Consider the following 20,687-nt stretch of genomic DNA (forward strand, 5'->3'; position numbering starts at 1 on the left):
ATTAAGTATTCTCTGACTCTCTAGGCATGGGATTTATAGTGTGCCTTTTTACAAGATCTCTCACTAGCTGTGATTTACAGATCTTTTGCTCATTATTACAAATTAAACCTTTCCATCTTCCCCCAGGGATAAAAAAGATCAGAGTGTACAGCAGAAAGGAAGAGAAAAAAGAGTGTGTAGGGGGAGGGGACAAATGTGTAATTGAGGGGATGAAATGTTTTGGTTTCCTTCTTTCACTACAAAGAACTCCTAGGAAAGCAATCCATCTAAAAATATAACCTATAGGTGTAAGAAAGACCAGAGTATTCACCAGTCAAATGGAAAGAAATAATGGCATCTGCGTTTTCATTTTAAGGCGCTTCTAGTGTAATACATAATTATTATAGTCTCAAATTTAAGAGCTGCGCTTTAGTCTTAGATACCAAATCAATCTACCAACTAGGTGTCAGGTTTAGTGCACCATTTGAATCGACCGAATTGACAAAACTTGTTTACGGGAAGATGGTTTTGTTAATTATTCAGTGCTTTTCAATCCTACTGCAAAAGGATTTTTTATTCTCCTTCTCCATAATGACCGTATGAGGTTGCTTCATTTTTTTAGGAAGCTGAGATTGCTAATAAGGCGGCTAGTGCTCTTAAACTGAACTTCGGGTTGATTGAATGAAGCCGAGGAGATGAAATGAGTGTTCAATGAGAGTTTTAATAGCTATCCAGGAAATAGCCAAATGATTCTTCAGAGTCACAGTTTCTTAATTCTCCTCAGGAACAAATGAATTAGAAAATCTGTCCTACTTTGGAGCACACTGTGAAATGTGACTTTCCAACTGGATGCTGAATTGGATGTGAAATCTCTCATCCGTTGGCACGGAACACCAGGATGCTAAAGAAGTTCAGACTAGTGACATGCTTTCCCTTTATATTAAGGTCCTTAAATGTCCCCAGCCTGAGTTCTTTGGGCCTGCCCCAATTTCCTTCCGGCTCAGAGCCTCGGGCCTCGCGTGAGTATACACGGCTGCTCATCGTTGCAGTCCTTACCATGACGCAAGGGTGACTGTGGACAAAACGGGAGCCGCTCTGAGCTCTGTGCTCCTCATTGCTGATTTGGGAATAAAAAAGCAAATCCACCTCCCAGTGGGCACCAGGAGAACCCACTAATTAGTGATTACCAAGCTTTTTGAAAACCCCAAATTTCTATCTGAATATTCAGTCTTATTATGTGAGCTCTTTTTTTTTGCCAACTGCAATGTTTCTACTTGCAAACTCTGATAATCCTCAAAGGAAACAACAGAGTGCTTATATCAGCAAAACCTCCCCCCAGTGAACATTTGACTGTCTGAAAACTGCGGGATAAAACCTTTATTGGCAGACCTTCCAAACATAAGTTACATAACACTTTGGCCAAATAAAGGTTTTCAGGGGTCCCGGGGTCTGCTGGAGACGCCTGAAACCATGGAGTTTAACCCCTCTTCCTACCCATCATCACGAGGGAGAAGTCTTCTCCCAACAGAGTGAGCTCTGGGAAGGTTGTCACCGTTTTGACCAAGGCCATCCAGGAATGGAGTGATAAGAATCAATCCATCAATCAATGAAGGAACAGACATTTTAAAAAGAAATTATGCTTAAGTTCTTTCCACACGCAATCACTGTCCTAAACTCTGGGATGGACACAAAATAATCAGGTCAGACATGGTCCTTGTCCCATAGGAGGCTCATAGTGTAGGTTGGAAGAAGACAGTGAATTTCAGGTAAAGAAATTGAGGGACTCAAAAGTTTAATGAGTAGCCCATGGATACCCAGCAAAGAAATGACAGAACCAGGATTTAAAATCAGGTCCTTTGACTCCCAGGCCTATGCTATTTCCACTGGGCCCCCTGTTTCTCATGCACTGTTGCTTCTCTAGCAGTTACTTTCATTATTGTTATTATAGTGGTTTATTTACCTGTCCAGTTATTTCTTTTCTAGTGTATCTGTCCTCCCCCTGCCACTCAAATGATGACCACTGAGGGTCGATTACCACTGAGAGTCAGTGCCCATATCTAACTCAACATAATAATAATAATAAAAATCATGGTATTCGTTAAGTGCTTACTATGTGCCAAGCACCATTCTAAGTGCTGGGATAGATACAAGGTAATCAGGTTGGACACAGTTCCTGTCCCACATGGGGCTCATAGTCTTAATCCCCATTTTACAGATGAGGTAACTGAGGCACAGAGGAGTGAAAGGATTTGCCCAAGGTCACACAGCAGACAAGTGGCAGAGCTGGAGTTAGAACCCATGTCCTGTGACTTCCAAGCCCATGCTGTTGCCACTAGATCATGCTCCTCATACCCATTAATTCATGTTTGGCATTGAGTGCCTAACAAATATTATGAAATAGTAATAATTAAATCTTTTAAATACCAGGCAGTGCTGAAATAAATCAAGCTACAGTCCACGCAACAGTCAAAAAATCCAACTTTGGTTTAAAGTTTCTGCTGAATTTGGGAAAGAATATAAAAACATGCAACTGTTTCCCAAGAATGAGCCACTTATCCAACCTGCCTCAAGTTAAGAATAGGACAACCATAAGGAGAGATAACCGCTCCAATAGAGAAATAGTCAAAGCCTGAAAGATTATCCACAAGTGATTACAAGCCAGCACTAACCAAAATGCCTTTTTTTTTTTGGCACCTACAGGAGTTGAAGCCCAGTTAAACCACCCGGAACTGGTGACTACAACAAAAAGACTCCTTATGTATAGCTGTCCTTCTTGGATTTGAAAATGTGATGATCCTGATGGTAAGTTTTAGCACTTTCTCACTGTACACACCTAAAGATGATCCTGATAGCTTTCAGTACACCACACTCTTTGTACTTCACAATCATCCCAAAGCTTCAACTGAAAAAAGCCTAGGCTGGTCTTTCTGTCACTGCTAATAATAATGATGATATTTGTTACACGCCAAGCTCAGCAGGTTTGATCTATGCTGTGACGTTGTGCTTCACTATACCTTTAAAATGTTTCTTTTACACTTGTTCCTTACAGTACTCTTTACATATTGGCTATTCAGCCAAGAAAATGACAAGGGTCAAACTGTTTGCGATCCCTCCGATAGCTTCTTTTCCATTTGAAACTCGTTTTTTGCTTGCACAAAGCAGAGGGAGAGCTCGTGGCTGGAAATTAGTGTCACGCAAACATAACCTATAAAGCTTCCCTATGGACTGCCTGAAGAGCTAATAAAATAAGCATTAGAGTACTTAGTCTGCATATTTACCAGTTGGATACTGTGAAAACAAGATCATGGAGTACTCTTTCAGAGTTCCCTTCTCTCCAGTGAGCTTACTGGGAACTCCAACTGACCTTGTGAGGAGGGGTGAGAAAATGAGAATACTTTTTCATTTATATCCTATTAAATTTTTTCCACTAAGCTACCCAGCTTCCCTTTAACTCTGGAGGAAAATTCAAACTCACCTTATTAAAAAAAAAAAAGATATAGACTCAAAATGAACCAAGGCAACATCTGCTCTCAGGCTTTCACTGTCAAAGTCATTAGATCCGGCCAATCTATGGCCTTTATTTGACTTCCCAGAACACATGGAAAAAGTATTATTGCCACCACTCACTCCAGCTCCATCTGTTAGCCAGTATGTTGCATCTGAGCGTAGAACAGTGCTGCACTTTTCTCATGAATCCTACTTGGGTCTGGTATCAGCTATGAAATGCTTGGAGTCCAAAGGGTAAGTCAAATAACATTTTTTTAAACCTTCCTACTATCAGCCTCACTTTTGATAGACTGAGAGAGGGGAATCATGCTTGCTCATCTTGCCGTCTTACTGATGTCAATTCCAGTTGTGCAGAGGGGAGTAGTGGATTCTGTATTTTTTCCTCAATGCATCTACCATGGTGAGTCTGTGAGTTCTATGCAAATACAAATGATGATGATGAACATCTAAAAAGGTAGATCCAGTTCAGTGTAAATAGGCATTAGAACAAGATAAAACACGATCACATCTGCTCCTTTTTAGTACAGATCAATAAAAGACATCTGTGCATGACCTAATGTTCCCAGGTATATTTGCACAGGCCCATGACCCCAGAGATTTTGCGAAATCAGGCAAAGAGACTAGAAGAAACAAGATGGAAAGCCCAAAATGATTATTTCTGCCTCTTCTTGTCCTTTGTGCAATCTTTTTGTTTTCTTGGGAATCTCTGTATTGTAGAAATGTAATTAAAATAATCCAGTGTTTATAAAATAAGCCTCAAAAAATTATGCTCTGAATAATCAGGATAATTTAGCCCAAGGTACATTTTCAAATCTTGCTGGATAAATCCCACTTGTCCACTGAACTGCGTGAACTGAACAAGTGTCTGAACTCTGTAAAGTGAATTCTGAGACATGCATTCCCTTAATTTATATATATATATATATCATAGAAAAATCAGAAAGAATGATAAGAGGCTAGGAGGTGCCTTTGGTAGGAGTAAGATCAAGGGATTTGGGGGTGAGCAGATTCCCGGTTGAGTGTTTGGAATCCATTTGGCCAATCTGATAAAAAAAAGTTCTCCTTGAGATTGACCACACAGAATTTAGAAAACAAAAACATGAGTCACAAGGATGTGGGGTGATTCCTGAGGCACCCAGCCAAACACTTTCACCCTCTGAGTGATCTTAATCAATCATTAGTATTTATTGAGTGCTTATCTAGTGAGAGACAGATATTTAAAAAAAATATAGATAGGGGAAATGACAGAGTATAAGAATATGTCCATAAACTCCTGGAGGACAGAAATATCTACCAGTACACATTCAAATACCACTGAACCAGTGATTGCTGTGGGGCTGGGGGTGGAGTGAGTATCAAGGTGTTTAGTGGACCAGGCCCAACTACATACACAGGGGGCACAAAGGAGAGGGCAAATAGGCTCGGGAAACAAGAGGGCATTCAGAGACGGCATCGCAGAAGATATATGATTTTAGTAGGGTTTTGAAGATGGGGAGAATCTGCTGCATATGAAGTGGGGATATGACAGGGAAGCTCACACCCACGGAAGCACTTTACTTCTGGTTCACTATGGAAGATGGTACCGGGATGTATTTAGAGCTTCCCTGCAGTTCTGAAAATGAAGGCATACCAAGGAAAGGAGCCCAGGATTAGCACGGTAATTCCTCCTCAATTACCAGATAGATCTCTCCACTCTAATATCATAATTTGGAAACTGTGTGTGATGGGGCTGGAAACACCTCATCCTGACTACAGTTTTAAAACTGGTGTCAACTTCAACAATGAATTGCTAATGATCTTCATTAAGGTTGCTTCCTTCCTTCCTCTTTTCCTTCTTTGTATTTAGTTCTCCCTTTCCTTTGCTGCAACTTGGCATTTACCCTCAAATAATTAAATAAGCCTCAATCAACCTGATATGCAATTTTCTCCCACTCTTCTGAGTTGCCCAAGTACTTGGATTTGTACCCTTGAAGCACTTGATATTCATCCCACTCTCAGCCCCATAGCACTTATGTACACATCCACAATTTCTTTTAGTGGCTAGCTCCCCACCTAGATGTAATCTCCTCATGGGTAAAGAATATGTCTACCAGTTCTACTGTACGGTACCCTCTCAAAAGCTTAGTGCAGTTCTCTACAGACACTAAGCACTCAATAAGTACCATTGATTAGTTGATTGATTTTCACTTTATTTGACACAAAGAACTACTTGACTGGTTATGAAAATGTATCAGGCAGGGTTCTTTACCATAAGATACATCTGGAGTGCAGTGTAAAGGTTTGGGCTGGGGGCAGTGACTGAGGATCCATCCTGCTATAAGCCCTGTTCATTGTCCTCTATTAAACTCTAAACAATTACAAAGGGAGTAGAAGGTCCAGTTCATGACCTCGAGAGCTAACATTTCAATAGAGGAAGATAGGATGGGTAGGGTAGGCATGAGTAAATATAACCCCCAAGAGACATAAACATGTCTACATAACATAAAGAAATATAAAGCTAAATGTTAACATTACTTCAGAGTCAGAAGAGGCTGTGGTCCTTAGAGGAATAGGTTTTTAATAAAAAAGATACCTCATTTTCATATTCCATAAATGATCTTCTAGGAAGGTATACCCAGAAATCAGAGAACAGTACATAGAGAAGGGATCAGGAAAATATGTAGTTAGGAGTAAGGTTTGAGGAGTTCTTGTTTCCAAACAGCCAAGCAGTCCAAAGAAAGGCATGCTGCTTTAAAACCCAAAGTGCCATGTAGCCCAGTTGAAACAACATCAACTTGATACAGGAAAGACCCAGCTTCTAATCCTGACTGCCAGTGGACTACTGTGTGACAATCTGTCAGTGTCATAGTTTCCTTATCTGTAAATAGTTCCCTTATCTGTAGATCTATGAAGTAGATTGTAAGCTTTTTGAGGACAGGGCTTTTGTCTACCAACTCTATTGTATTGTTCTCCTCTTAAGCCTTAGCATCCAAGATACCTACTCTCCCTACCTACCTTTTTTAGCCTGCTTGGCATCTGAAGCACAGGGACTGTCTGATCTAATTACCTTGTATGGAACCCAGAGGTATTAGCACAATAATAGGTGCTTCATTCATTCAGTCAGTAATATTTATTGAGTGCTTACTATGTGCAGAGCACTGTACTAAGCACTTGGAATGTACAATTTGGCAACAAGACAAGACAACATTATCACAATAAATAGAATCAAGGGGATGTACACCTCATTGACAAAGTAAATAGAGTAATAAATAATATATACAAATGAGCACAGTGCTAAGGGGAAGGGGGAAAGAGGGAGGGAGCAGAGGGTGGAGGGGGAGCAGAGGGAATAGGGGTAGCTCAGTCTGGGAAGGCTTCTTTGAGGACGTGAGCTCTCAGTAGGGCTGTGAAGAGGGGAAAAGAGTCAGTTTGGTGGAGGTGAGGAGGGGGGGCATTCCAGGACAGAAGTAGGACGTGGGTCGGGGTCGACGGTGGGATAAGTGTGAACGGGGGACAATGAGGAGGTGAGCAGCAGAGGAGCGGAGTGTATAAATACTCTAGTTTTTATTATCTGTCCCCTTTTGGGGGATGGAAGCATATGAAATGGGAGTCTTGTTTGTGTTTTTACATTCTAACAGCTTCTGTGCTGGCACTGTTGTCTGGGTGCTGGTGTGACTGAACTTGGCCTGTGGGCCTCACACATTTCATGCTAGAAGCCAGAGGACTGTAGATTTTGTTTACAAACTCTGATTCAGTATCAGATATCATATCTGACTGCCTCTCTAGACTTCTGTCAGGGAACTGCTCTGAGACAAAGTGAATTCTATCAAAGACTTGGGTTGCAATACAAAAAAAAAAGAGGTAGACATTTCTGTTAGGACAGTGGAGTTTTTCTATTTCCTGGAAGAGGAAATCTAGGTGTTTCAGGAAAAAAAACCTTAAACATGGAGGAGACAAGGGAAAAGGCTCATAGTGACATCAGAGGTTCAACAGCACCCCACCTTTGCTAGACATATGAACACATGAACTGAGACTTCTCAGCTCCTCCAGAGTCCTGAACTCAAGGACCAAGCAATCTGAATGGAGTGCATCCAGAGAGGAGGAGAGAGGGCTCTGTTTTTAAAGTTGAACCTGGCCCCACTTTTATGCTTGTGACACCAAGCAATCAATAGTATTTACTGAGCACCTACCATGTGCAGAGCACTGTACTAGGTATTTGGTTGAGTACACAAGAAAAACAAGACATAATCCCTCTCTTTAAGGGACTTACATTCCTTTGGGGGAGGCAGACAAATACAGATTTTTACAAACGGTGGGGGCAGAAGGAAATAATCCAATAAATGATATATTCATGGAAAAAGAACACACTGAAATATAGCTGAATAGATTAGTGCACTATATGAATGGATCTATTTTCAAGTATTGTTGTAGCTGTAGAAACATATATTCTTTGTACATGTGACATGACAACGTGAAAGGGGGAAAGAATCAGAAAAGGCTTTTGGGCTCTTCTCCACATCTGTGAAATCCAAAACGAAAGTTTCCAACTGAATCCTTAGACCAGACCATTGTTTTCCTAAATCAAAATGAATTATTTAACTACAAAACAATAATATAAGGGATAAAATGAAGAATCCTTAACTTCACATTGGCACTTCCTTGTGTATACAACGATCTTCTGACTTCTGTCATTTCAGGCATATGAGATGTAGTCTATTAAACCAATGTCTCACTGGCCTCTGCTAGTCCAAAAGAATGCTGAGCTCAACTGGGATGTACATTCATTTAGAGAAGTTTAGAAAACATCAAACCCATAAACAGCACCAAGGAAAGAAAGTCAGAAACCATTTGAGTTTATAACTTGTCTTTTGTTACTGTACTTGAATGCAATATAGGTTTGGGAGAGTGCTTTTTTCCCCTCCTCTGTTATTCTTCAAGGGTGTTACTTTTATAGGAGAAAAAGATTTCCTGAGTTTGGGCAAAAAAAGATAGATATCAAAAGCCATTAAAGCATTTTCTGCTTAGCAGAGAACTCCTATTAGTGAAAACTTGAGCAGATAATTAAGTTGGAAAAGGATTGTAAGAACTGTAAGAAGAAAACTGACTTCATCAGCAGTAACAACCAAATCTATTTATGCACCTATTTTTCCCAGATAAGCCTTCCTATGTACCTCTTTGATTCACCTGATTCCTACTACAGAGAGAACTTTTGTTTTACTTACTCTCTTGATCTAAACACATCTGCAAAGTTCAGGTAAGCAGGCTATAAACCCTGAAGAAAGATATGAACCAGAGCCATGATGAATTACTGGAAGAAATGTTAGGGCTATGGAGGAAACTGAAAGATTTTAAATAATGCATCTACAACCATTAAGGCAGAAGTCAAGGAGGAAAACCACCACGCAGTTCCTTCAAACATCCCAATGACATTGCTAGAGGTGATATGGGGAAGTACTCAATTATGCTCTATTTATTTATTAATCTATTTATTTATATTAATGTCTGTCACTCCCTGTACACTGTGAAGTCATTGTGGGTAGGAATGTGTCCATTTGTTGTTATATTGTACTCTCCAAAGTGTTTAGTACAGATCTTTAATCACAATAAGCACTCAATTTATATGAATGAATGAATGAATGAATGCTCTCCCAAGTGCTCAGTACAGGGTTCCGCATATAGTGACTGACTGGTAATGGAGGTATGATACCAGGTTGAATGGACCACTGGTCACTGAATATTGGCATCCTTAAAGTTCTGATTTTTCTGGTATAAGTGGCAGCCATGTCACTGTCCAGGTTCTGACTGTAGCCTGCAAACTTCTATTCCCTTTAGCAAGAATTCCTACTGGCTACCCATGCAACACAAATTAGTTGACTTCTTTTAAGTAGCATACCAAAAGACAATAGGTTGTTTCCACCTCATCCTCTTCCTACCATCTTCTCCTCTATGACCTGAATGTTTTCTCAGTTCTCCTTTCCCCTGCTTCCTCTCTTGACAAGTACCCTCAATTATCAGCCCAAAATTCTTCTAAGCAAGAATGCCACCTAGAGTGAAATATATGTTAAAACTTTAATGGGGTTTCTAAAATCATTGAAGGCTTACCAGAGAAGGCCAAATCCACAGAGCCTCTCACTACTGATTGAGCAATGCAAGGCCAATTTGTTATTTGAGAGAGCTTTGGGAGCTTGAAATATTTGTTGACTTTCTCCCCTACATAGCGACATTAAGCATGACACTCTGTACTGAAAGTCCTCCCCTCCCCCACAGTTGCATTAACAACCCAGAAAAGATTCAGTTTCCTTTTGATTCCACTTAACATCCTGTTGAGAAATGGGCTTAGATATCACCCTTTGAACAGTCAAGAAAGCCAACAGCTCATAACCTAAGGTATTAAATACAAATTCTTCCCATTGCTTTAAGAATTCTGGGACTTAATTTGCCTAAGAGTAATCTGTGCCCACTTTCAATGACATTTTAGGGAAAAAAAAAAGAAAAAATACAGTGAATAAGACATTAACAGAACTCTACAGCATCCCAGTCATTGATCAGCCTGGTAAATGAGATCAAGGAATAGGACATACTACGTTAAAGGAAATACCTTTGTACACAAAGAAAAAAGGCTCATTCTGCACTCTGGATGAGAGGAATAGAACAGTTTCTATCAGGAAATGAGAAGCTCTATAAACCTCAATGGTGCATCCTTGACGATCAAAGCACATTACTGCTGCAGTAAAAGTATAGTTGTCCTTTAAATGTTTGTGCCTGAAGTTATGACCTGTTTCAAATGATAGGATCTTGGAGACAACATTTTAATGGTTATGAATCCAGTTAGCAAGGAGTCCCGTATTCTGATGATAGTTAAGAAGAAACTACAACCGAAGGCAAATTTACTATCAGAAAATCAATTTAAAAATTCAGAATTACCATACAAGATGATGACCCATTAAACTGTCTTCCTTCAAAAACACAGCCATCAACATTTTATTTCTAGAAAAAAGAATTTTATAAACAATAAATGCTAATTACCTAATCTAGTCACTGAGTTGGTTTTAAAAAAAATCATCTCTTTGGGAAAACTTTTTAGACTTGTTACGGCTGTTACTGCCGCTTTTAGACAGCCTTTCCTTAGAGAACTCAGGGGGTGTATGGATCTGCTGCCTAGGTCATTTAAGTTCTCACTGCTTCATTTGTTTCACCACCTCCATCTATTTAAATAAATCAGTAGCTTATCCTTTATGTACTCTGTCTCCTTCCACAGAAGGTCTTTCCACTAGGCCACACTGTTTCTCTGCATCTAGCCACCATTTCCTTCTCTCCATAAAGTAGATGAATATGTATTTTCCCTCCTATAGTTAGTTAATGCTGAAAGTTAACACAACTGGGAATTCAGAGTAATCTGATTTTAGCTCAGATTTATGACTGAGGAGCAATCATTTCCTAGATCTTGATTAAGGTATGATCACACTGACCTCCAAATAAAGAGATATTTCCACGAGGCTCCCGGTTCAACTCGGCTCTGAAAGCATCCAAAGACTGAAAATTTGCCCAAGATTATTATTTTAGTGAGGCTGACATTTTTCTTTTTACATTTACACGAATCTCTCATTCTTGCTACTTAAAACTATATTAAGGTGGCAACCACAGAGATAAATTTCAGAGATATGAATATTTTCTGACTTTAAATATCTCACAAGATCAAACCCCTTTTCCCTTCTATCCTTTGCCTTCTCCCAACCCCACAGCACTTATGTACATATCTGCAATTTATTTATATTAATGTCTTCCTCCCCCGTTCTAGACTTTAAGCTCATTTTGGGCAGGGAACATGTCTGTTTATTGCTGTTTTGTACTCTCCCAAGTGCTTTGTACAGTGCTCTGCACACAGTAAGCACTCAATAAAACCGATTGAATGAATGAACGAGTTAGGCTGAGGATATGACCGGAGCCTAACACACCCATTCAAAAGAACCTTGCCAATTCTGTCCAATAGCAGAGAAGACAGAGGCCAAGTAGGGAAGTGGATTTTGAATGGAAAGGTAGGATGCAAGAGAGAAACCCAAGCAAAGGATCCTCTTGTGGGGAATATGTAAAAGAAAAAAAAATCAGTGACAAGAACCAGAGCCATGCAATAATGTACAGCTTAGATCGTACTGCAATTCCTATCAAGCCTGAATGAAGGATTGTCCATTCAAGATTTACCCTCTTTGGAAATTCTTGAGGAAAAAAAAAAGCAGCCACCCCAGCTCCAGGCCAGCCTGAAGAGGTCCTGGCCTCTTTTCCTGTCAAACGTTTTCAGCAGCCTGGCTGGACAGGTCTTGCTACCATCTGTAAACTGCAAGCTCCTTCTGGGTAGGAATAGTGCCTACCAACTCTATTATGTTATACTTTCCCCTAATGCAAGAGGTTTTTTTTGAGGGAAATTACGCAGAAATACACTAGTATTGTTTAAAATTCACCAGCCAAGCTCCAAACAAACCTCTAAATCGCTCTTTCCTCTCATGTATCCTTGAACTACCACTACTTTGATTTTCACCTTCTTTTGCATTTGGTTCAGGAGAGAATCAGGCAGAAGAAGGAGGGGAAGGAGTAAAGGAGGCAAAGATAACAGGAAATGTAGATTAAGCAGAGGACAAAGTAGGCAAAAGTGAGTGCCAATGGACAGAAAAGAAAACTGCATATTCAGTGGGAAAGTGAAAAGCAGATCACTGCCTGGGTATCACAATTACAACTAACCTGAGTCACCATAAACTTCCCCTCTGTTTGACAGAAAGAGGTTACTCTGAATGGTCCAGCTATTTCCACTGGGACAGCTGAAACTATACCAGTTGGAATCCCTTCAACAGACGGTGGAGAAGGTCTTCCATATTTTTTTTTAATTTGTACTTGTTAAGTGCACACTATGTGTACTAAGCAGTGGGGTACATACAAGATAATCAGGTTAGATACAGTCTTTGTCCCTCATGGGGCTCTGGGATCACCATCTAAGTATGAGGGAGTAGGATTTAATCCCCATTTTATGATGTGGAAACTGAGGCACAGAGAAATTGACTTCCCTAAGGTCAAACAGCAAACAAGTGGTGGAGCTGGTATTAAAATGCAGATCCTCTGACTCCCAGGCCCGTGCTTTTTCCAATAAACCACACCGCTTGCCAAATCTGGCATCTTCTTACACTAACAATTGTGTGAATGTTCTTTTAACAAAATGACTACTACTGAATTGGTGAGGAAGCTTGGCCCTTGAAAATTTAATGTTTAATGATTTGTAAGAGAGCTTTCCAACTAGAATCCAGCAAGGGGACCAAAGCAACCTGGTTGGATTGCAGTGAAATTTAAACCTTTAGCTCCCAGAGTATGAGAAAGTACGGAATTTTAGAGTTTACTTAACACCTTACAAAATTAGGCTTGAAGGGCATTACGTCCTCATAAAATCTAATTATTGCTACGGTTTCATTTTAAATTGTCTCCTAGGAACTCTTACCGGTAGGTAATAAATAGGTTTGGAAAAATGTCACTGACCACATTAAGTAGCCAAGACTTTGAGCACTGGGGGTAATTTTCTCTACAGTGTAGTCCAGTGGGGACAGTTCCCAGGTCAAGTGACTTTGCTGCGTCTGAGGCCACCTTGTGGACTCCTTGCCAAGGGAACAAACTGGGAAGAGAGCAGTAGGTTGTGGAGATTTCACCTGAATTTCAGAGGGTAGAGTTACACTTAAGAGGCTCTGAGGAAGGTCTAAAACTGTTCAATTAATAATAATTTTTAATCCTTATTGCGAGGACACCGTACACCCGAACTATTAAATAAATGAACTGACTGGGAGCGATTTTGTCAACTTAAAGTGAAGTGAAATAAAGCATGCACAAGAGAATAAACTCATTGAAGAAATATGGTTGTTGGGCACATTGTCTCTGAGATGAATTTAGAGAGCCACCACCGGCCACCAACCTGCTGATTTATCACCAGTTATTATCAAAACAAACTTAATGATGTCCAAAATACTATTGGATGCCATAGGAATCTTCTTATATTTCATATGTGTATCTTTATCAACTCATAGTGACTCTCACTGGAGTTCATCATCAACAACTTAGCTAGAGTTCAGGAGCCTTGGCATATCTGGGACAAGTAACGATCGGTTAACGGACCATGGAAAATAGCTGAATCCTGAGGGATTTCTACTAGAAGAATGGCCAAAGTAGCCATTGTAAGATCTTAGGAATAAAACATATATATATAAATATATAGCATTTGTTAAGCACTTACTATGTGTCAGACACTGCTTTAAGTGTTGGGACAGATACAAGTTCGTGGCTCAGTGGAAAGAGCACGGGCTTGGGAGAAAGAGGTCATAGGTTCGAATCCCCGCTCTGCCACTTGTCAGCTGTGTGACTGTGGGCAAGTCACTTAACTTCTCTGTGCCTCAGTTACCTCATCTGTAAAATGGGGATTAAGACTGTGAGCCTCATGTGGGACAACCTGATTACCCTGTATCTACCCCAGTGCTTAGAACAGTGCTCTGCACATAGTAAGCGCTTAACAAATACCAACATTAAGTTAATCAGGTCAGAGTCCATGTCCCCCAAAGACTCACAGACTAAGAAGAATGGGGAACAGTTGAGGAAAACAAGGCACAGAGAAGTGAAGTGACTTGCCCAAGGTCATGCATCAGATGGAGCCGGGACTAGAACCCAGGTCCTCTGACTCCTAGGCGTTTATGCTTTCCACAACTAGTCCATGTTGCTTCCCAAAATGCCAAATATTAATACTATGGCATTTACTGAGCATACATTCAGAACAACACACTATATTAAACCCTTGGGAAGTACGGCAGAAGTCCAGGACAAATTTTCTGGCCACAAGGGGCTTTCACTCTAATGGGTCACTGAATCAGTCAGTCATATTTAGTGAGTGCTTACTGTTTTCAGTGCAGTAAGCTTTTGGGAGAATACATTATAACAATATAACAGCCACATTCCCTGCTCAAAGAGCTTACAGTCTAGAGGGTGCTTCCAGTCTAATGGGCAAGGTAGTCATGTAAATATTTCCAAGCTGTGGAATCTGAATAATAAAATTGAACTTTTAATCAAATACACATTTGTACACATGTGCAGAGGATGAGCATAAATAAACACATAAATGCAAAAGGCAGCTGGAGGGTTTGAATCCCATTCTGTGGCTCTCTGTATCTATGTATCATCAAACACAGAAATCTTATTACCAATGCTGCAATTTATCTCCCGGATTTCATCTCTGTGACTCATCCTGAACCTCGAAAAGATCTTTTTTACACATTTGGAAAGTGTACTTCTTTCTTCCGAAAATTTAGTTGTATGAGTTAGAGCATATCACACTTTGCATCCAAAGGGAATGATGCTGAAAACAGGTCAATGATATTTTGTGAACCAGTCCTTTGTAGAAGTAAGCAGGTCTACAACAGCAGGCTGCACAATCAATCTGCTGATCTTTTAGCATTTTCTTTGTTATTGGAATGTCCCGATCCATAATTGTAAGAGACTTTGTCATGACTTTGCCCATGAATTTCAGAAGTCAAAGAGCTCTTCTTCACTTATCCCAACCAAACTTTTGGGACCATTTTTGTCAACCACAAGTAAATGCGCTCGAGTAAAATTAAGGCTCTGCTCTGTTAATGACATGTGACTATGAAAACTACATGAGTAAAGAGTAAACCATTATCAGTGTTGGCTAGCGGCCATGACAGTGAATGTCAAGTTCTATTGGATTTCTTCTCTCCAAGAAGGGTAATGGTAATAATAATGATGGTATTTTGTTAAGCGCTTACTATGTGCAAAGCACTGTTCTAAGTGCTGGAGAGTATACAAGGTGATCAGGTTGTCCCATGTGGGGCTGACAGTCTTAATCTCCATTTTACAGATGGTAGTCTGGTCTGACTACATTGCATCTACCCCAGTGCTTAACACAGTACTTGACTAAGATTCAATAAATTAATTCTTTTTATTGAACACTTACCATGGGCAGATCACTGTACTAAGTGCTTGTGAGAGTTCACAATAACAGAGTTGGTAGACACGTTCCCTGCCCACAATGAGCTTGCAGTCTAGAGGAGGAGCTTAGGGGGAGTCTAGAGTTTAACAAATGCCACAGTTATTAGTATGGTATTTATTTCTCCCCCTCTAGACCATAAGCTCGTTGTGAGTAGAGAACATGTCTACCTGCCCTGTTATATGGTTCTCTCCTAAGTGCTTAGTACAGTGCTCTGCACACAGCAAATGTTCAATAAATACCAGTGATTGATTATTAAACATCTACAGAGTGCAGTGCTCTATAGTAAGAACTTGGAAAAGTATAACAGACATACTGCCCTTAAGAAGCCTACACTATTATGGGGAAGAGAAACTTACAATATTTACAAGAAGTGAAATTGAATAATTGAATTGACTAGTGCTGAGGAAACATTTATTTAATTTTACACACACAGACACACACACGCACATTAATGCTAAATGCAGGTCTTGGAACTAGATGAACACAGTGTCATCACTGTTATTTCTATTCTGTACCTGTTCATAGGGTCAGTCTACTGATACTTAGAGTTAATTGGCAGGAAGGTTAAAGGAGAAGAAAACCTTAGCCTGGTTTTAGTCACACTCGCTGCACAACTGGTTTGCAGTTTGCAGTGCAACTCTCAACCTGAGTAAATTGATTGTGTTATGCCCTGCAGGGCCAACTCCAATCAATGTTTTTCTTCATGACCTTGACCCAGGAATTTCTTCACCAAATTTGTAGGTGATGCTTAACGAGACAAAGTTGCTAACACTTTGAGCAACAGGAATACAATTCAAAGGGAACTAGAAAAGATGCAAAAATGGTCCTTTAGAAACAGAATGATTTCAAGGAACAGTGGAATATGGTACAGTTCAGGGTGGCAATACAATAAGAGAAAAACCTGGCTGTAAACAAGTCAGTTGATAAAGACTTTCTCGGTAATTCTGGGAACCTGAAGCTGAGAGAGTTAGCGCTACAGAGTGCTCTTGCTGAATAGTGGACACAATGCCGGCATGCGTTAACAGGAGTACATAAAGAGGGCCAGGAGGCCGATCTTCTCTTCTAAAGGGGGATTTGGTCAGATCTTTATTAAAAAAAATTGAACACAGATTTGGTCACCCCACTTTAAAAAGTATGTGTAGAAACTAGACGTCTAGAGAAGAGCTCCATAATAGATTAAAGGCATGGAGAGATAGGTCCTTGGAGGAAAATCTAAAGGAATTAACATTGTTTACCTTGCAGAAGAGTTAATAACCTCTGTGACTTAATAACTTTTAAGTCACTGAAGACCTTAGAGGAAGATATTGCCGATGCGCTGTTCTTTATGTCCACAAAAGTCTGAACGAGAAGAAATGGCCTTACATTTAAACAGGAGAAAATTCAGTTGCTCATAAGGAAGAATCTCTTGGCTATCAAGAATAAGTCACGTACGGAAACTGTGAAATCTCCATCTCCTTTCAAGGAAAGGGTAGGCAACCAACTTAGAGGGTTGAATCTTTCATAAGCCTAGCGGCAGAGGGCTGACAGCCTACCAAAATTTCTTCCTGCTTTGAGGTCTGTGAGACTGATTGATTCAGTGTCACATACAAAAAAAGAACTTGGGCATTTTGATACTCTATCTGAAGCAAAATTCCCAAACAGTACTGATAACTAATACTCCAAGATAGGGCTCAACAAGCTCATTTTTTTCCCCTCTTTTTTCAACCAACTCAAAATTCAATTTCTAAAGCTATTTTATGGGGGTATCGCATTGTTTGTTCATTGAACTCGTAGTTCCTGCCCTACGCTACCTCATTAATTTATACGAATGCTTGAGAGGCCCAGAGGAGCAGTAACTACCTCCATTTTTCAGACGGGAAATTTGAGAAATAAAGTCAGGTGCCCCAAATCACACAATGAATCAGTGGTAGAGCTGCACAGGAAGCCCAGTCCTCCTTGAGTCCTAGACCATACTGCCTCCCCATCTTTATCCACCTTCCCAGGATAAATTGCTAAATTTCAAAAGGATATTTTCTTATAAAATGCTTCAAGAATCTGATGTAATGCAAGCCACTGATTTTTCTAACATTCTTAAGAAGTCCTAATAAATTCAGCATGCTATAAAAAGGCCAACTATAAAAATAAAGACTGATTTAAATTAAAGGTGAAGCTATTAACATTTGTCCTGCAGCCTCTCAAGCTCTAATGAGTTCCTTTCTGGCTTTACTGAACTTAAACCTTAACCAAATTAGGATTCACAATGCATCCTCATGCTTGGAAAGTTTCAAATATTTATTGAAGGCCTTCAGGAATGCCAGATTCTAAAGGGTCCCTATTAAGACTACATACAAAAAGAACATGGAAAAATGGTAATTTTCCCAGTTTTTAATAAAACTCCTCTTTAGGTAGGTGCATTTAGAAAATACATACATTGTACCTGCAAAGTAAAAGAATGCTGATGATGCTTTATATTGTTGTGATATTGCTGACCCGACAAGATTAGAGATCTACTTTATAACTCTTTCCTTCCTCCGGTCATCATTCTGTAAAAATCTTCTGCCAGAGAACTAATGCTACTCGATGGCACTGTGGCTCCTAACAGTGTAGTTCTGGCCATAAATAGAATGTATCTTGTTTTCAAAGACCCACTCATCGGATGGATTTAGAGAAGTGCAGAAAGGTATCAAAAGTTATGGAATTCTACTAGTTAATTATGGTATTTGTTAAGCACTTACCATGTACCCAGCACTATTCTAACAACTGAGGTAGATACAAGTTTACCAGCCCCTGTCCCGCATAGGGTTCACAGTCTAGGTAGGAGGGAATAGATGAGGAAACTGAGGCATAGAGAAATTAAGTGAGTTTCCCATGGTCACAAAGCAGACAGGTAAAGAAACTGGGAATGCAACCTAGGTCCTCTGACTCCCAGGTATATGCTCTTTCCACTAGATCACAATGCTACTAATAATAACGATAATAATTATGGCATTTGTTAAGCACTTACTATGTGCCAAGCACTGTTCTAAGCACTGGGGTAAATTCAAGGTAATCAGGTTGTCCCACGTGGGGTTCACAGTCAATCCCCATTTTACAGATGAGGTAACTGAGGCCCAGAGAAGTTAAGTGGGTTGCCCAAGGTCACACAGCAGACAAGTAGCAGAGCAGGGATTAGAATCCACGTCCTCTGACTCCTGAGCCCGTGCTCTTTCCGCTAAGTCATGCTCTTCTCTAATGAGAGAGTAACTGCAGGACAGGTGGGAAACTTTAGATATGTTCCAAGTAAGGGTACAAAGTAGATGATGAAGGCGTTACGAAAGCACAGTAGCAATTCTAGCCAAATTAGGCTACTGGGCCTGAGCTTTCCCCACCAAGCCATGCTGCCTCCTACCAGAAGCTTCAAAGCCTACGCTTAGTCCCAGGGTGGCCCTCTTCCATGAAAATGAGTCCAGTGTGGATTATAGCACCTGCTGAGAAAGGCCAGATTTCAAACATTCTTTTAAACAGGGCTGCAGCATTTTGTTCCTTAAAATGTTAAGTGCTTGGAACAGTTTGCCAATTTTTTATTTTGTTTGTATGCGTTAAAAAATAAAAATAATAATTGTGGCATTTGTTAAGCACTTACCGCTGAACCAGGCACCGAACTAAGATAGATGCAAACAAATTGGATGGGACAAAGTCCCTGCCCCACTTGGGACTGACAGTCTTAATCCCATTTTACAGATGAGGGTAACTGAGTCCCAGAGAATTTAAGTGGTTTGACCGAGATCACAGAGCAGAGAAGTGCTAGAGCTGGGATTAGAACCCAAGTCTTTCTGACTCCCAGCCCAGTGCTCTATCCACTAGGCCATGAGCAATATCCTTCACCAAACAATGACAGGAAACAATTGCTCCAAAAATCTAAACAAATGTTGCAGTGTTTTCAACAATCATGGCAACTAAACTTACTATTAAAAGGAGATAGCCTTAAAATGTCATCGCATTCAGGAAGGCCAGTTTCCCAAAGGAGTTTTAATTTTTTCCTTTCTGAAGTCTTTATTAATACACTTGGCCAAGACAATCTGTGACTTGAGGTTGGTACTTTGTTCTGTTGTCCCCGGGAGTTTCGCACACACGGGAGGGGGAACTGTATATGCTTTTGGGGATATATTCTCTGGGGCATTAGGTCTGCAGGAAAAATCTCCAAGGAGCAACTGACATTACCAGAAGCCTATCAAACCCCAACTCCATTGAATTTGTCATCAATGAATTATGGCTTAAAACCCACTTTCACATTTCATGGTGGTTATAAAAGACAACTAGTGCCTGTATTTTCCACTAAGTGGGAATGCCATCAGCAGCACAGGCCTTCAATCAATCGATCAATCAATCCATGGCATTTATTGAGCACTGACTTTGTGCAGAGCATTTTACCGGTATTTGGGAGAATACAATACAACAGAGTTGGTAGGCATATTTCCTTCCCACAGCGAGCCTCCTAAGGGGCAGGGTCTGTGTTTAATTTTCAACTGTGTATTTTTTTTCCCCAGAGCTTAGTAAAGTGCTCTGCAAAAAGCAAGTGATTAATAAAGATAATTACTACTAAAGTGTCATTCCCTACATGACTAATTTAAGGTAGACATCCTAATGGTGGTAGAACAGTCCTAAAAATATAAGGGTTTGTCCTGTTGCCTGGTTTTGGTTCTTCAGGATAGGTTTATATCCCAACTAATTAATCACATTTACTGCTTACCTTCTTTAGGCAGAGCACTGTATTAAGCATTTGGGAGAGTGCAAGAAAACTAGAATACACGGTCCCTGTCCTCAAGGAGCTTACAGGCTAAACTCCAAAGTTTATCATAAACACTATCACCTGGTTAAAAAAGTATCTCCAGAGACATTTTTCATCTCAGCCAATGGGAGAAATGATATAGGGAGGGGGAATACGTAAGACTGTGAGCTCGTTGAGAGCTGGGAATGTTGTTTATTTGTTGTTGCATTGTATTCTACCAAGTGCTTAGTATAGCGCTTTGCACAAAGTAAGCACTCAATGAATATGACTGAATGAATAAATGACTAACAATAATGATAATAATAATAATTAGAGAAGCAGCGTGGCTCAGTGGAAAGAGCCCGGGCTCGGGGGACAGAGGTCATGGGTTCTAATCCCGACTCTACAGCTTGCCAGTTGTGTGACTTTGGGCAAGTTACAAAACTTCTCTGTGCCTCAGTTACCTCATCTGTA

The 20,687-nt window shown here is 40.2% G+C and overlaps 2 protein-coding genes across 5 annotated transcripts in view; one reads left to right on the plus strand and one right to left on the minus strand.

The window, feature by feature from the left end:
- The window catches only part of DOCK2 (dedicator of cytokinesis 2), a 359,556-nt gene that overhangs the window by 146,212 nt on the left and 192,657 nt on the right, over positions 1-20,687 (minus strand). The gene's annotated exons all lie outside the window — the stretch shown is intronic.
- Positions 1-20,687, plus strand: part of INSYN2B (inhibitory synaptic factor family member 2B) — a 104,364-nt gene that overhangs the window by 46,642 nt on the left and 37,035 nt on the right. For both annotated transcript variants that reach the window (XM_007673343.3, XM_003428583.4), the window contains exon 2: positions 2,680-2,781. The gene's annotated coding sequence lies outside the window, so the exon portion shown is untranslated. The remainder of the gene's footprint in view (positions 1-2,679; positions 2,782-20,687) is intronic.

The sequence above is a fragment of the Ornithorhynchus anatinus genome, chromosome X1 (assembly GCF_004115215.2).
Source record: "Ornithorhynchus anatinus isolate Pmale09 chromosome X1, mOrnAna1.pri.v4, whole genome shotgun sequence".
Taxonomy (NCBI): Eukaryota; Metazoa; Chordata; class Mammalia; order Monotremata; family Ornithorhynchidae; genus Ornithorhynchus; species Ornithorhynchus anatinus.